Source organism: Lactuca virosa, chromosome 3 (genome assembly GCF_052849685.1).
Source record: "Lactuca virosa cultivar CGN04683 chromosome 3, Lactuca_virosa_CGN04683_v6, whole genome shotgun sequence".
In the NCBI taxonomy this organism is placed as follows: Eukaryota; Viridiplantae; Streptophyta; class Magnoliopsida; order Asterales; family Asteraceae; genus Lactuca; species Lactuca virosa.
The window spans coordinates 319,351,183-319,368,395 of record NC_136428.1 but is presented as its reverse complement, the minus strand read 5'-3'; the positions used below and the strand labels follow the sequence as shown (position 1 = coordinate 319,368,395).

Below are 17,213 nucleotides of genomic sequence, written 5' to 3'. Positions count from 1 at the left end.
CAAGTGATTTTGAAAAAAGTGTTAACAATTAAGTTGGTGAGTTCATAAGCATTTTGTATGAGAAGGATTTGTAACCGTTTTGTGAAAAATGATAGTGTATACTTTCAGAAAATCCAATATTTTCTTTAAAAATGAGCTGTAAGTCGTAAATCCCAAGACTGAAAATGTAAGTAATGTTGTACTAAAAAATGGTATTATAAAGTTTTATCTTTATATAAAACTACTTGAATGTATGTTAACCCGTAAACCAAATGTTTTGTTAATACCCTATGTGACTTATTATAACCATACTAATGCGACTGGTGGCCTGAACGACGTTCTTCGGGCGTTGGAACTTTTACGACATTTGTCACCCCAAAAGACTCTGGTTATAATGCAGGACTTAATGTGTACTCTGGTAGGCACAGTGAAGCCAAATGTCTCGCAACCAGTATCAACCGATTTACGTGAACTGAAAACCCCTTTTTCTTGAAAATGATAGTATTATTCTTCCATAATGGTTACGTAGTGTAAAAATAATTATACCTTTAAATAATTATATGGTTTGTCCAAAATGATAGTGTAGTATTTATGACCCATAAACTATACAAATTATAGTTTATTATGAATGTTTTGTTAAGTCCATTTATACAATCAAATATATAAATACATGTAGGTTATCTTGTCTAGATGTTTTAAAAGATTATTACATATAAACTTACATCTAAACACGAGTATAAAAACATTTAGTATGATAAAGACAATTTCTAGTTTTTGACTTTTCTGTCCATGTTTTTAGAAAAATTATAGAAAAATCATCGTAAGTCAAAATTTGGATCCGTAAACCCTCAGAGCTTAGAAAATGAGTATACTTTGTCAATAATATTTTTCCCTGACCTTAAGTGGTTCCTAACTAGAGTGAAAACGTTTATTTTTACAGACTGCTCCGAAAATGTTCTGAAATGATAGGCAGCTTTGTAAAAATCAACATAACTTGTAGAGATATCGTATGAATGCATGCGAGTAGTCCTTAAAAAGGTATAGACCTGAACTATTTGCATATTGAACAGTTTTGAAATATATTAAGTTTAAGCAAGGTAAAACAGTTAGTGAACAGACCACAACTTTTCTGTAAAAAGCTGATTTTTAAGCTTAGATATGTTTTAGTGACATAACTTGCATTTTTAGTTTGCAAAGCCTTTAGATCATCAAAATAGGATTTGTTTACTTGTATCCCCCCCCCCCCCCTAAAACTTGGAAAAACTCGAAAATGAAGGGGTATGAACTCACCTTGAGTGGATTTCTTAGTGGATAAAGAGATGAAGATGAAGATCCTCAAGCTTAGAACACTTGAAGATGGTATTACCCTATGGATAATAACACATATAAATGTGTGTAAATGTAACAAAACTATTATATTTATGTGTAGAATCACTAGATCTATGGAGGAAAGCTTACCAAAATTTGAAGAACCAATTTGTGGAGAATTAACCGTGAGAAAAATGGAGTGTTCTTGAGAGAAATTGAGAGAATGAAGAAGATGAAGATGGTGAGTTGAGAGGGGGAGGGGGTGGACGAAATTTGTGGGGGAGGGGGAGGGAGAGTGGGGTGGGGTGGGGTGAAGTGATGTTTTCTTGGTTGTATCGTGGTTAATACTTAGTTATATGTGGTGTAATACATGGATGCATGGTGGATAAGAGTTTTGTTGGGAAGAGGGGAAACATCATGTCTAGTTTATGGATTCCATAACCCACAAAGTCAACGCTCTTTATTTTATAAAAATGTTGGCATCTTTTTATAAAAAGAGTGATATTTTATAAAAAGTGTGGTATTTTTATAAAGAAAATATGGTATAAATGATGTATAAATATTTAATTTGAATTATAAAAATTTCAAATTGTTAATAAAATCATTATTATTAAAAATAATAATACGTTACACGAAAATTAGGTTGATTTCTAAATTATTTCCGTTAAAAGTTGGGCGTTTTAGGCCGGGTATGGAATTTGTCGTATTCGGTGACGAATTCACTAAAAATCCATATTTGTAGCATTTGTTGAATTTGCCATGTAGCATAAGGTTTATTAACTCTACCACATTGAGTTATGAATATTATTTACACTAAAATAATACAAAATTGAATTACTGATTTGTTACGATACTAACCTTATTTAGGGTCTATATTCGAATATTTTCCAAGAAGAGAGGTACTTTGTATTATAATTTGTCAATCGTACACTGGAAGCATTAGGGAATATCCCGATTCACCTAAAATTCTAATACAAGTTGAGTTGATCTGATTGACTCTTTTTGAGTTTGTTTGGCCAAAATTGACGGTTGTCACACTTACCCTCTTGTATGTGTAAATGGGTTGAGTCTTTCCTATAATTAGGAAGTGAGTGACTCCCATTATGTAATGATCATTTTGGAGTGTTAGTTTGAGAGGGAGAAATAGCAAACCCATTTGTACTCTTTCTATCAAAAAACTAATGAGAGCTTAAACCCAAATTTATTTACTCCATGTGTTCATGATTTGTATGATGATTCACTAGATCTTTCAAATTCCGCATTTGTCATCATAATCAACACCACTACAGGTGGGGTCAGACAGATTGTGTTGGAGGAGGCTCATAAGTCTAGTTTTTCTATCCATCCGGGGGCCACCAAGATGTATCAGGATCTGAGATTGAGCTATTGGTGACCGTGTATGAAGAGGGAGATCTCCTGGTATGTGGAGAGGTGCATGACCTGTAGGATGGTCAAGGCTGAGCATCAGAGGCCGCATGGCAAGTTGCAGCCCCTGGAGGTTCCCATGTGGAAATGGGAGCATATTTCGATGGATTTTATCACCAAGTTGTCGAAGACGACTAAGGGCATCGATGCTATTTGGGTCATCGTGGATCGATTGACCAAGAGTGCCCACTACCTAGCGATTCGGGAGAGTTCTTCGGCTGAGAAGTTGGCCGATGTGTATATTCGTGAGATCATTGCTCGCCCTGGGGTTCCGGTCTCCATTGTTTCAGATCATGATGTTTGGTTCACCTCCCGTTTTTGGTAGAAGTTCCATGAGGAACTGGGCACGAGGTTGCACTTCAGCACAACTTATCATCCACATACCGACGACTAGATTGAGCGGATGATACAGACCCTTGAGGATATGTTGTGGGCCTGTGTCATCGATTTTGGTGGGAGCTGGGACTCCTACCTACCTCTTGCGGTGTTCTCTTATAACAAGAGTTTCCACTCCAGCATTGGTGTTTTGCTTTTGAGCTCTTATATGGGCGGAGATGTCGTACCCCGGTTTGCTGGGGTGAGGTTGGTCACAGGGTCATGGGGCGGACCAAGGTGTTCCTTCAGACTACAAAGATGATTCAGTAGATCAGGCAGAGATTGCAGGCTGCTGAGAGTCGGCAGACGAGCTATGCCGACCGACGCTGATCCGACTTGGAATTTCAGTTCGGCGACATTGTGTTATTGAAAGTCTCACCTGGGAAAGGTGTGATTCGCTTCAGGAAGAGGGGAAAATTGGGTCCCCGATGTATTGGGCCATTTCAGGTTATTCCCAGGGTTGGGAAAGTTGCTTACAGATTGGATCTTCATGAGGAGCTCAGTCAGATTCACAACACTTTCCATGTTTCGCAGGTGCGAAAGTGCGTATTGGATAAGGATGCAGTGGTTTCTTTGGATGATATTTAGGTTGATAAGCGACTGAACTATGTTGAGAGGCCAACAACTATTCTGGAAAGGAAGTTAAAGGTTTTGCAAAAAAAGGAAGTACCTTTGGTAAAGGTACGATTGCAGCACCAGAGGGGCTCTGAGTGGACCTGGGAGCCGGAGGCTGCGATGTGGGAGTATTATCCGGATTTGTCCTCTGCAGTAGACTTCGAGGACGAAGTCTAGTTCAAGTGGGGGAGAGTTGTAACACCCTGTTCTTCAGTAGAAGGAGATACATCAAGGAGCTTAGAAGTGGAAACAAGCTTTTGGATCTTGGATCACTACCTTCTTGGGAAGCTCCAGAAGGTAAAAAGTCTTCACCTTGATGATTTGTTTTCTTGGATCTCATTTTGGTAGCTTTATGTGTTGTTCTTGTCTCAAAAGTTCCATTCTTATGCATGTTTGGTTTTGGACGATTTGGGCTGTCTTTTTAGACCCTAGGAAGGGTCCTAAGCCATAAAAACGATGTCCCTCTAGCTAGTTTGGCTCCATGTTTCTTGTATAAGGTATTAATGGATTAAGAGCTTGCATTAAGGACTTTATGACTTTAGAGTACATTTGGACCGTAGATCTAGAATATGGACTTAAGTGCTTAACCATTAATAACTTAATAAAGATTTGAGTAATGCGAAGTTAAGCCCAACGTAGGTGGGAGTACACCCCGTGTACTCGGTCAGCCACCCTGTAAGCTGGTCAAGTGAGGTTTCTTGTACGCTCAACGTACGTCTAGAGTACGCCCCGCGTACTCGCATGGGACAACCCATGTTGAGTTAACTCGGTTGGGTTGACTCAGTGGGTTCATTAACTTTAACTAGTTAACTTTAAGTTTGATAATGTGTGACCAAGTTTGACTTTTGAGGGTATTTTGGGTATTATTGGGATTTTGATGGAATTGGTCACTTGGTGGATGTAGGCATTGAGTAGAGAGCTGAGATTCGGATTCGGGCCTCATCAGTTCTGTTCAACTTGTGAGGTGAGTGTTCCTTACTATACTTTCGGGTCAAAGGAACCAAGGCCGGCCCATAGGTTTGATAACCTACAATTGTTGATATGTTGAGTATGGAATAGAATTGCATGCTAGTTTTGATATGCTAGTCTAGTAGATATGTAGGACTACCTGTGATACTATCTATTTATCTGTATATGATATTATCTGTTATATTTCGACATATTGTATAGGTTGGTTTGAGGTTATACTGCTCTGTGTTATAGCCAACAAACCTTGGAGCAAACCAGATATGAGCTTAGGGTCGAGCACTACTAGAAAAATATCCTTTTACGACGCACAATCCACGACACTCGGTGATTTATGTTACGTAAAAGGGAGTGCCCTTAAAATGGTGTCCTCTCTTCAAAAAATTTAAGCATTTAGGTCACTCATTATTGCGTGCCCTTAGATTAGTGTTTAAAGAAAAAAAATCAAAAACACGGAGGGCGCTTTACATTAAAACGTGTGTCCTCTATAACCGTTGCCTTTTAATTTTAATGAGACGAGCTCTTGTTTCAAAAATCGAGGTATCTGCTAAAATATATAGGGGTTTTCAACAAAGATCAAAACACTCACTACTGATCATCACTCAACACACTCTCTACAATCGATCGATTGTCGACTCGCCTTGCAGATAACGTCCCCTCCGATGACGTTAGGTTCCTTCTCTTCCGGCTGACTTCGCATCGCCGACGAGCTTGGGCTCTCCTGCCATCGTTGGAGACTATTCAATCTTACGTGCCCTAGGTCCGATTAAGGTATTGGAGAAGTCACTTGAGCTTGGTGTTCCTGCTGAAACTTCCCCTATTAGCCAGAGAACTAACTTTCATCTCTATTTGCTAGAACCAAGTGACAGAAGAGCAAGAGCAGAATGAGGGGAAGAGGCGCCTGGTATCCATGAAATCGATGATAAAATGAACACATTCAAGGGTTTCTCACCTTCTGAAGCTTCTCAAGTTGAACACCAGGTAACATTTCAAGAAAACCGATGCTCTTAGTTAGGTTTTCTCCTCATGTATATGCTTGCACTTAGTTGGGTTTTCTCCTCCGATTGTCGATTATAGCTGCTCTTTTCATGGTTTCGTCTTGTGTAAACTTCCATTTTGCAAGAAAAATTAAAAATAAAACTAACTTTAGTGTTTCTCCACCAAAAAAAGCTGCTAAAAACAAGTCATCAGGTTTCAATTCCAACCTACTCTGTCACAACCAATTGAAGAAACATAAAAAAAATATGGCAAAATTTTTTTCGCATGCTTCTATCTATAAAGAAAATATTTTTTTATAAACCATGAACATTTTTTACAGTAACAATACAATACACTAAACAAGCCTATGAGATTTACATGGGGTTGATAAGGGCTCACTCAATCTGAAAGAAGCTTTCCATTTGAATCCATTTTACTGACTATAAATTTAGTACAGTTGGTTATGCCAGTTTCTTTTAAGATGTCTAAGGTATGCTTCCATTAAAAGATAAAGACATCAAAAGACACATTACATTTGTGCATATATGATTGAAATTGTTTAAGTAAAGTTTCTTTGCTTTCTACCAAACTTCATAGCAAGAATGATATTAGCTAATTTACAGCCAATATTAGTTGATTTTTAGCCAATATTCAACATAGAGTCATAGACTAAGCCAGCTAACCTAGCCATAAGCTAAAATCATTGTGGATAAAATAACAAGAAGCTTCATGAGTATTAGATGATGTACACATAGAGAAACAGAAAAGATGCAATGATCAAAACAAGAAAGTGTGGTATGAAGTAAAGTGGCAAATTGAAAAGAAACAGAACCACACTATAAGGGTTATTGACATATTAAAAGAGAGAGAAGAAATGAACTAGAGACAAGTGGCAACTTTGGGAGCAAATCAAAGCTTTAAATTTTAAAAAACTGAAGAAAAAGCTTAACTGCAGTTACCTGTCCCAAAAAGCCAGTAGTACCACTTTCCACCAAGGTTTTTTTTCCCTGTTAACTTCTGTATGGCTGAATGGGTAATGATGTCTATCTGGATAAAGTGTTGTATAAATAAGTTTTGTTTCTTTTCTATACTTAATAAACAATCTGAATGAGTTGCTAACTCTTGAAGCTGCAAAACATGTCATAATATGATTTTAGGAGACATAAGGAGTTGGAAAATGCCATACATTCTTTAACCTCTGTTTCTTATCTTCTTTTAAAGCCATAACCGTTTTAGTAAGCCTAGCTAGGGTGTCATTGCTTATTACAATAGGGACTCCACTGGACAAATGATTTAGTATCATTACTTATCACTAAATCAACATAGCTTTAACACCACAAATAACAATCCAAGTAAGTAAAAGTTGTAAAATTAAAACTTATGATATATATATATATATATATATATATATATATATATATATATATATATATATATATATATATATATATATATATATATATATATATATATATATATAGGTTTAGGTTCTATGGAAAACAAAAAACCCTAAAAACTAAAAATTATAAAAATGCATAAAAAAATACTTAGAGATCACAAAACTTTTTTTTGAATTTTTCTTATAAAAAATCGTATTTTTTTATTAAAATTCGCTAAAAAAAAATCAGTTTTTTTTAATAAATTTTTTTTTCAAAATTTTTTTCAGCGAATTTCTTTAAAAACCTGCGATTTTTTCATAAAAAATGTCAAAAAAAAGTTTTGTGATCTCTAGGTATTTTTTTATTCATTTTTATGATTTTTACGGTTTTTTTAGGGTTTTTTGTTTTCCAAATAACCCTTCCCTATATATATATATATATATATATATATATATATATATATATATATATATATATATATATATATATATATATTGACTTTTCTTTACCGCTTCTACCCTTCCCACTAGTATCCCTTGGGACATACTATTTTAATAACATTAATACCCATTAAAACATGTTAAATTTAATATTAATAATAATAATAATAATAATAATAATAATAATAATAATAATAATAATAAGAGTAATAACAATAAATTTTATAACATGGATAAAAAGGGGGGAGAGAGAGATACTTGCAACTGGCTTTGACTAACAATTCCTGAAACAGAGTACAACAATAAACATAATCTTGTACAACAATTGTAATAATCACAATGTAATAACATATAGCTACTATTGTAATAACCTTTGATTTTTTAACTTAACAGTCTCTTTTGTGAATACAAGTCTTATTTACATATCTAACTTTATTTATCTTTAATCAAGGAAAAAAAATTAGCCATTTAGATTTCAAGCAATCAAAGGGGTATATGAATATCTATCAAGACAAAATTCACTAAGAACACAAGCAAAACACAAAACACAAATATAACATTAATCAACAGTTTGTAATTTGTTCGTTCCCATCTTGCCTTAAGAAAAATGTTCAACTAACCATAACATAGGCAATATGAAAAACACAAGAGACAATCCAACATATCAACAACCTTAAAAAACATATAACAATCCCATGTCCATGTCTTTGGTTTCCAGCAGCCAAATCAGTTGTACAGCATGTAATTGCATACATTCCAGCCTCAGTACACACACTCCTTATATCAGCACCTAAATCACAAAACCAATCCCTCAACTTTAATTAATTAACTCAAATCACCCCCAAAAGAAAAAAAAAACAAAACATACCCGTAGAATTCGGGCAAAGACGAGCCAAAAGCTCAAACCGAACATCCCTTTCACAGTTCATAGTCCGTGTATGAATCTTGAAAATCCGTGTCCTACTTTCCATATTCGGAAGCCCAAACTCCACTTTCCTATCCAGTCTCCCAGGTCGCAAAAGTGTTGTATCAGGTCTGAAAGTATCCAACCAAATATGAGGAAAAACAAATTTACAGGGTGTAAACTGTAAATATCGACTATATACGTATTTGTGGCCATGATAACTTTGATGTTACCACGAGCATCAAATCCATCGAGCTGATTCCCCATCATCAAATCTAGCACCACCAATTGCATCTGGCTTTTTGGATCTTGCCATCTGTCAAATCACAAGAGTTAATTAAAAAAGGTTGTGTTTGGTAACAAATTTGAAAAGTATAGGGACCATAAATGTAAACCTGAAATAATTCGCGAACCATGCGAGCACCTTCACCAACATACTTTTGAACAAGTTCACTTCCAATTACACGAATAAAACATGCATCAGTTCTATTAGCAACTGCTCTTGCCAAAAGTGTTTTTCCAGTTCCAGGTGGGCCATAGCAGAGGACACCTTTTGGAGGGTCAATTCCAAGTTTTACAAATTTCTCGGGGTGGAGCATGGGTAGTTCAACAACCTACAAATCATAAATTATTAAAGTAAAGATTTTTGGTTTGTATTTAATATTTATAATGGGAATGTATACTATAAATAATTATAAACATAACACACCTCTCTCATTTTCTCAATTTGTTTTTTACATCCACCACCATCATTGTATGTGACATCTGGCTTGTCTTCCACTGTCATCATTGTTACACTGTGGTCAATCTTGGGAGGTAAGGGAATCTGAATATGGTATTTGTTTCTGTAAACACTGTAAGAGAAAATAGAGATCAAAATCAAAATTTGAAAAAAGAATCAAGAAATTAATATGCAAACAGATGTTACAATAAGAAATCTGGTACTCACAAGTCTCAATGAGTTGGCATCCCTTTTGACTATCTTGATGGGGTTAGCAGTAGAAGTAGAAGTCTTTCCATTGGTAGTCAATGGAGTGCTCTATTTTTTAATTTTCCTTTACTAACATTTGTTAATATATCTTTCTGTAAAAGACTAAACTACCCCTAATAACATGCTGAAAAATTTTTAATAGTATAAACAAAAGACTAAACTACCCCTAATAACATGCTGAAAAAGTAATATAAACAACATGTAATCCTGAACTACAATAAAAAGAAAACAATGATTTATACTAATAACATGCTGAAAAAGTAATTTACTAAATAAATAAATAAATAAAAATACATGGATGCTGAAAAAGTACAGTTTTTTTTGTAAAGGATTGGCCCCTGAACATGTATTTGACATCTGATTGGCCCCTGAACAGTTTTTTTTGTCAAGATTGGCCCTGTACAATTTTTTGTCCTTGTAAAGTTTTGGGCCCTGAACAATTTTTTTTGTCAAGATTGTCCCCTGTACAGTTTTTTTGTCCCTGTACAGTTTTGTTTTTGCACAGTTTTTGTCCCTAAACATGCGTAATCATTGTTGCTTTAACTGGTAAATAATTATGTAGGTTGGAAACAAATGTGTAATGGATAAATCATGGATTTCCTCTAGTAGATTATCAAATGCATATGATGAAGGTGTGAATGCTTTTCTAGAGTTTGCACAAAGTAATAATCCAAAGTTAGATGTTATTCCATGACCTTGTGTAAATTGCATCAATTTGTGTCACCACTCAATTGACAATGTCTGTTATCATTTGTTTAACCACGGCTTCGATGAGAATTATAAGATTTGGTCTTTCCATGGAGAAAAACAACCCAAGAGTGATTCTAGATGCCCTAACTATTCCATTCCTCCTAATGCTATTTATACAAAGGATATGCTACATGATGCCTTCAAATATGTAGACGAAGAACCCGATTCGTTGAAATCACTTCTTGAAGAATGTGATAAGCCACTTTATGTAGGGTCAAAGTATAATGCACTTAGTGGATTATTGAAATTCCAACATTTGAAGGGTCAGTTTGGATGGTCCGATGCTAGTTTTGATGCTTTGTTTTCTGTCCTAAAAGATATCTTACCATCAAACAATAACATCCCTAGTTCGATATATGAGTCCAAGAAGTTGCTAAAAGGAGCAGGTCTACAATATGAGAAGATTCATGCATGTGAAAATGATTGTGTTCTATTCTGGAAAGAACATAAAGATGCTTCTCAATGTCAAACTTGTGGCATTTCTCGTTGGAAGAAGAATACCAAAAACGTACCTTCAAAAGTTTTGTGGTATTTTCCTATCATCCCTAGATTTAGAAGAATGTTTTCAATACCACAAATTGCACATGACTTAACTTGGCATGCACAAGGTCAGGTCAATAATGGGAAGTTTACTCATCCTCGCGATACCCCTTCTTGAAAGCTTGTTGATACCACATGGAAAGAATTCGGACAAGAAAAACGAAATCTTAGATTAGCCTTGTCTACTAATGGTATCAATCCTTACAAGTCATTAAGTTCCAAGCATAGTTGTTGGCCGGTTATCCTAATAACATATAATCTACCCCCTTATTTGTGTCTGTCAAGAAAATTCATGATGTTGACTCTGTTGATATCCGGGCCAAACCAACCTGGTAACAATATTGATGTCTACTTGGCACCATTGATAGAAGAACTAAAGCTCTTGTGGGAAACTAGCGTTGAGACTTTTGATTCTTATAAGAAAGAATACTTCAATCTAAGAGCAATATTACTTTGGACTATAAGTGACTTTCCCGCATATGGTAATCTTTCGGGGTGTGTTGCCAATGGTTATTATGCTTGTCCAATATGTTCAAAGAATACTTGTTCACAATGGTTGCCAAAGTCCAAAAAAGTATGCTTCATTGGGCATAGAAGATTCCTACCACTTGAACATCCTTTTCGTAAAAGAAAAAAACATTTCAACAATCAACAGGAGCACGATTTTATGCCACAACCATCATCAGGTGAAGATATTTATGACTATCTGGCGGGATTTGAGACTACATGGGGTAAGAAGATAAAGTCAAAGAAGATAAAGTTAAAGAAGATAAAGTCAAAGAAGGGAGCGTCAAAGAAGGAAACACCATCAGTTAGATCTCATGCACATAGAAAAAAATGTGACCTACAGTCTTTATGGGACAGCGTTTAATTTACCTCACAAGATGAAGGATGTATTAAAAGCACGACAAGATCTTGAAACGTTGGGCATTAAGACTGAATTACGACCTCAAACAAAAGGGGATCGACATTGGCTTCCGCCTGCCAAGTACACATTGAATTCCGCAGAGAAACATCTATTTTATGATACCCTGTCTAACATAAAAGTTACTCATGGGTATTGCTCTAATTTCAAGAGTCTCGTGTCGGATGATGTTTCAAAGATGAATGGTTTGAAGTCTAATGATTGTCATGTACTAATGCAACAACTTCTCCCTTTTGCAATCAAAGGGGTGTTAGATGTGAAGGTGCGGAGAACAATCCTAAGCCTGTGTCATTTTTTCAATGAGTTGTGTAGTAAAGTTGCAAAGTGACATCGTATTAACATTATGTTTGTTAGAGAAGTACTTTCCCTCCTTCATTTTTCGATGTCATGACTCACTTGATGGTGCGTTTAGTTATGTTAGGGTGCAAAGTCACGCTTGGATGTGGCTTACCCTTATTGATGTGTAAATGAGTTGTATTTCCTATAAATAGGAAGTGAGTGACACTCATACTTAGGATGATCATTTTGGAGTGTTAGACTAGAGAGAGAAATTTGTACAAACCCATTTGTATATTCTTTCTAGATCTAATATGAGCTTACACAGATTTATTTATTCCTTGTGTTCTTGAGTTTACATGATGATTCACTAGATCTTTTCTAATTCCGCACATGCCATCATAATCAACACCACTACAATTGGTATCAGAGCGGGTGTTATTGATTGGATCAAGAATTGATCCTTGATGGCAATCTTGATTTGGTGATTCTTCATTGTGTTTTGATCTTCGTGATTTAGAGAGTTTTTTGGATTCTAGAAATCGAATTCATCATTGTTTCTATTCATAATTCGATTTTCTTCACTAGAATTCAAGTGATTTTTGCTTTCTTTTTCTAGAAAACCCATTCAAAATCACTTTCTCTCTTGAAAATTTCAAGTTCTGATGATCATGGTGGATTTGCCATATGATTCTTGGATTGTGATCGTTGAAGATATCAAATACAAAGTCAATGAAGATCAATTTTATGGGTTATTGTGTTAAGCAAATTGATTTCATGGGGTAATATGGTTTCTTATGGATATTTGAAGGATGATAATGGAAGCTTGGTTTTTCAACCACTTTGTAAGATTGTATGGTTGAATAAAATTGCCTTGTCCATATTAGTCCGTAGTAGAAATAAAAAAGAAGGAGAAGAAAGAGATTTTTTTTAATAAGAAATACATTTCTCTTAATTAAAACCCAAATGATCTTCGTGCTCTTAAGTTTGTTGAAGTTCTTGACAATGGAGTTCAATGTGATGTTCTTGATGTTCAAGAAAAAGGAGTTCAAGTTGATTCTCATGAAGATGAAAAAGTTTTTTGCTCAATTGGAGTTCAAACCGATGATATTGTATGTTCTTGTGATTCGTTTGAAGGAATGATTCCTTATCGAAAGCCGGTAATCCAAGAAATTCACAAGTATCAAACTCCAAAAGATTTGATTCAAACTCACAAAGTTAAAGTTATGGAAAGTGGATTTGTTCATGAAATCAAATCTTCAAGATGCAAAAAGATGAGAAAGAAAAAGAAGAAGAAGATTAAACGCAAAAACAAGCGGGTTTATTCACAAAAATCGTCGAATGTTGTTGTGAATCTAAAATCCGTGAAACAAATTTGGGTGCCAAAACAACAATCTCCAAAGGTTGCATTGAATTTGAAATCTAAACTCAAATGTGTTGGTGGTTCTTTTGAAGATGTTCTTGGATCGTTGAAGAACACGAAGAACACGAAGAACGAGTTGTACATCTCGCATAGTGGGTGATATAATGTTCAAATTGAAGATTTTCTCGTTCTAACAAAAGAACCAAGATCTTTTAAATTTGATTCGTTCGTTGAAAATGGAACTCGATTCATCAAAAAGGTACCTCAAATTCTCAAATGGATTCCAAAACGTCAATGATTTCGATTCGTGCTTTGCATTTTTCATTTTTTTTTGATCGCTTTGATTCGTTGGATCTAATCCATTTCAACCCCTTGGTGATCCACCAAATTTTTTTTAGATCAAGCACAAACAAATCATGAGTTGTTTGAACAAAAATTTTAAAATCCCAATCCAACATTTATTCATTTGATATTGATTTGGTGTCCAAATCAAATGCAATTACTGTTCATAATTCATTACTTCGAGCCCAACTTGACAATCAGTACATTGTTCATCAAAATTTCCTTTTCTTTTCATTTCGAGATCATATTCTTCAATATCTAAATCCAGTTTTGACCTTTCTTTTTCTTCTGATCCGTGACTAACACAAATTTCTCACAAATTTGATTGAAATAAGAAGGATGAATCGATGTTACATCTTAACTGGAGGATCTCTGAATCAAGATGTAATAACAAGAATGGACAATTTTGAAAGTCTATATTTGACTTTTAATTGGGTTTGTCGATGATTGAAATCGGAATGATCGATGATTTCGATTTTGGATAAAAAAAATTGTATATCGATTTTGAAATCGATTGAATGCAACTGTATGATCGGTGAGCAAATCAGTTTGGTGTTCATCGGGGTCTAACAAAAAGTCAAAATTGTTGTTCTTGGTTCAACTTGTACGCACGCTTCACTGAGTTGTACCATTGGATCATCATCGTGTGGTTCTTGTGTTCAATGTTTGAATATCAATTTTTGGTTGTTGATTTGGATTTGAAGTCGATTCACGTCGACTGGTGTTGGTCGCTAGTTCTCTTTGAAAGTCAAAATCGGAATTGAGTTTTGTGGAGTGTGAGTTCGATCTTGGGTATCACTGGTCAAAGAATCGAAGGATGCTAATCGATTCGTAGTTGATGCTATGGTCACGAAAGCAGTTGCTGGTCAAAGGTTCGAAATCGATTTTGATTCAAAAGACTGATAAATGATATATGGCAATCTTTTAATGGAGGATTTCGAAGGTTCTTTAAATGGTTATGTTTGACATGGATTTCTGGTCTGTAAATTGAAGGGTTGAAGTTTTACTGGTTCATTATTGGGAAATCGATTGGTAACGAAGCATGGAATTTGTGTTTGGTTGAACAAAAAGCAAAGTCTGGAAATTGAATGGTTGGTCTAAGTCAATGTGTTTGATTGAAAAATCGAAGGCTGATGTTAGTTGTTGATTGCTTGGGAAGACCTTGAGAATCGACGGTTGATAAGAGGAATGAATTGGAATGTATTGAAATATTGACAACTAAAACCGAAGCATTGATTTTTGTTTTCGAAGGGGTGTTTTGATTCGTTGTTGAGAATCATAAATGCTTTGTTAATGATGGTTTTGAGTCAATAAAAAAGCTAAGGTTTGAAATGGGTTGAATAAGTTTCAATGATCGACATTCGCATCTGGTATCACATTAGGGAAGAAAATGAAACATTTTCGATTTTGATCCCTGGTCTTTTAAAGATTTGGCGGAAATGGTCCAAATTCGAAATGATGTAAACAATTTTTGAAAAAGGCTGAAGTTTCTCTTTTAGCCCCTACAGTTTCGAAATGTTGGTAGAAATTACCCGACTTCGAAATTGGGCTAATAAAGCTGAGAAATTGAAGATTTTACATGTTTAGTCCCTACAGTTGGTGCGAACTTACACTTTATGCCCAGTTTCGCAAATGGGGAGCGTCATAAGCTAAAATCAACATAGATTCATAGACTAAGCCAGCTAACCTAGCCATAAGCTAAAATCGTTGTGGATAAAATAACAAGAAGCTTCATGAGTATTAGATGATGTACACATAGAGAAACAGAAAATATGCAATGATCAAAACAAGAAAGTGTGGTATGAAGTAAAGTGGCAAATTGAAAAGAAACAGAACCACACTATAAGGGTTATTGACATATCAAAAGAGAGAGAAGAAATGAACTAGAGACAGGTGGCAACTTTGGGAGCAAATCAAAGCTTTAAATTTAAAAAAAATAAAGAAAAAGCTTAACTGCAGTTACCTGTCCCAAAAAGCCAGTAGTACCACTTTCCACCAAGTTTTTTTTTTCCCTGTTAACTTTTGTATGGCTGAATGGGTAATGTTGTCTATCTGGATAAAGTGTTGTATAAATAAGTTTTGTTTCTTTTCTATACTTAATAAACAATCTGAATGAGTTGCTAACTCTTGAAGCTGCAAAACAGAAAGAAAAACATGTCATAATATGATTTTAGGAGACATAAGGAGTTGGAAAATGCCATACATTCTTTAACCTCTGTTTCTTATCTTCTTTTAAAGCCATAACCATTTTAGCAAGCCTAGTTAGGGTGTCATTGCTTATTACAATAGGGACTCCACTGGACAAATGATTTAGTATCATTACTTATCACTAAATCAACATAACTTGAACACCACAAATAACAATCCAAGTAAGTAAAAGTTGTAAAATTAAAACTTATATATATATATATATATATATATATATATATATATATAGGTTTAGGTTCTACGTAAAATAAAAAACCCTAAAAAAAACCCTAAAAATTATAAAAATGCATAAAAAAATACTTAGAGATCACAAAACTTTTTTTTGAATTTTTTTTTTATAAAAAATCGCGTCTTTTTATTAATATTCGTCGAAAAAAAAAAATACAAAATCAGTTTTTTTTTAATAAAAAAAAAATTTTCAAAATTTTTTTCAGCAATTTTTTTTAAAAAATGTCAAAAAAATGTTTTGTGATCTCTAGGTATTTTTTTTTATTCATTTTTATGATTTTTAGGGTTTTTTTGTTTTTCAAATAACCCTTCCCTATATATATATATATATATATATATATATATATATATATATATATATATATATATATATATATTGACTTTTCTTTACCGCTTCTACCATTCCCACTAGCATCCCTTGGGACATACTGTTTTAATAACATTAATACCCATTAAAACATGTTAAATTTAATAATAATAATAATAATAATAATAATAATAATAATAATAACATTAGCAATAAAAATAATAAGAGTAATAACAATAAATTTTATAGCATGGATAAAAAGAGGGAAGAGAGAGATACTTGCAACTGGCTCTGACTAACAATTCCTGAAACAGATTACAACAATAAACATAATCATGTACAACAATTGTAATAATCACAATGTGATAACATCTAGCTACTATTGTAATAACCTTTGATTTTTTTTTAACTTAACAGTCTCTTCTGTAAATACAAGTCTTATTTACCTATCTAACTTTATTTATCTTTAATCAAGGAAAAAAAATTAGCCATTTAGATTTCAAGCAATCAAAGGGGTATATGAATATCTATCAAGACAAAATTCACTAAGAACACAAGCAAAACACAAAACACAAATATAACATTAATCAACAGTTTGTAATTTGTTTGTTCCCATCTTGCCTTAAGAAAAATGTTCAACTAACCACAACATAGGCAATATGAAAAACACAAGAGACAATCCAACATATCAACAACCTTAAAAAACATATAACATTCCATGTCCATGTCTTTGGTTTCCAGCGGCCAAATCAGTTGTACACCATGTAATTGCATACATTCCAGTCACCGTCTTCCTTCTTACTCTAATTGCATACATTCCAGCCTCAGTACACATACTCCTTATATCAACACCTAAATCACAAAACCAATCCCTCAACTTTAATTAATTAACTCAAATCAACACCAAAAGAAAA

At 34.2% G+C, this 17,213-nt stretch overlaps 2 pseudogenes; both read right to left on the bottom strand.

The window, feature by feature from the left end:
- Positions 1–5,513: 5,513 nt before the first annotated feature.
- LOC145164728 (26S proteasome regulatory subunit 7-like) lies at positions 5,514–9,882 on the bottom strand (annotated as a pseudogene).
- A 3,831-nt stretch (positions 9,883–13,713) lies between these two features.
- LOC145164727 (26S proteasome regulatory subunit 7-like) overlaps positions 13,714–17,213 on the bottom strand; it is a 37,142-nt pseudogene continuing 33,642 nt past the window's right edge.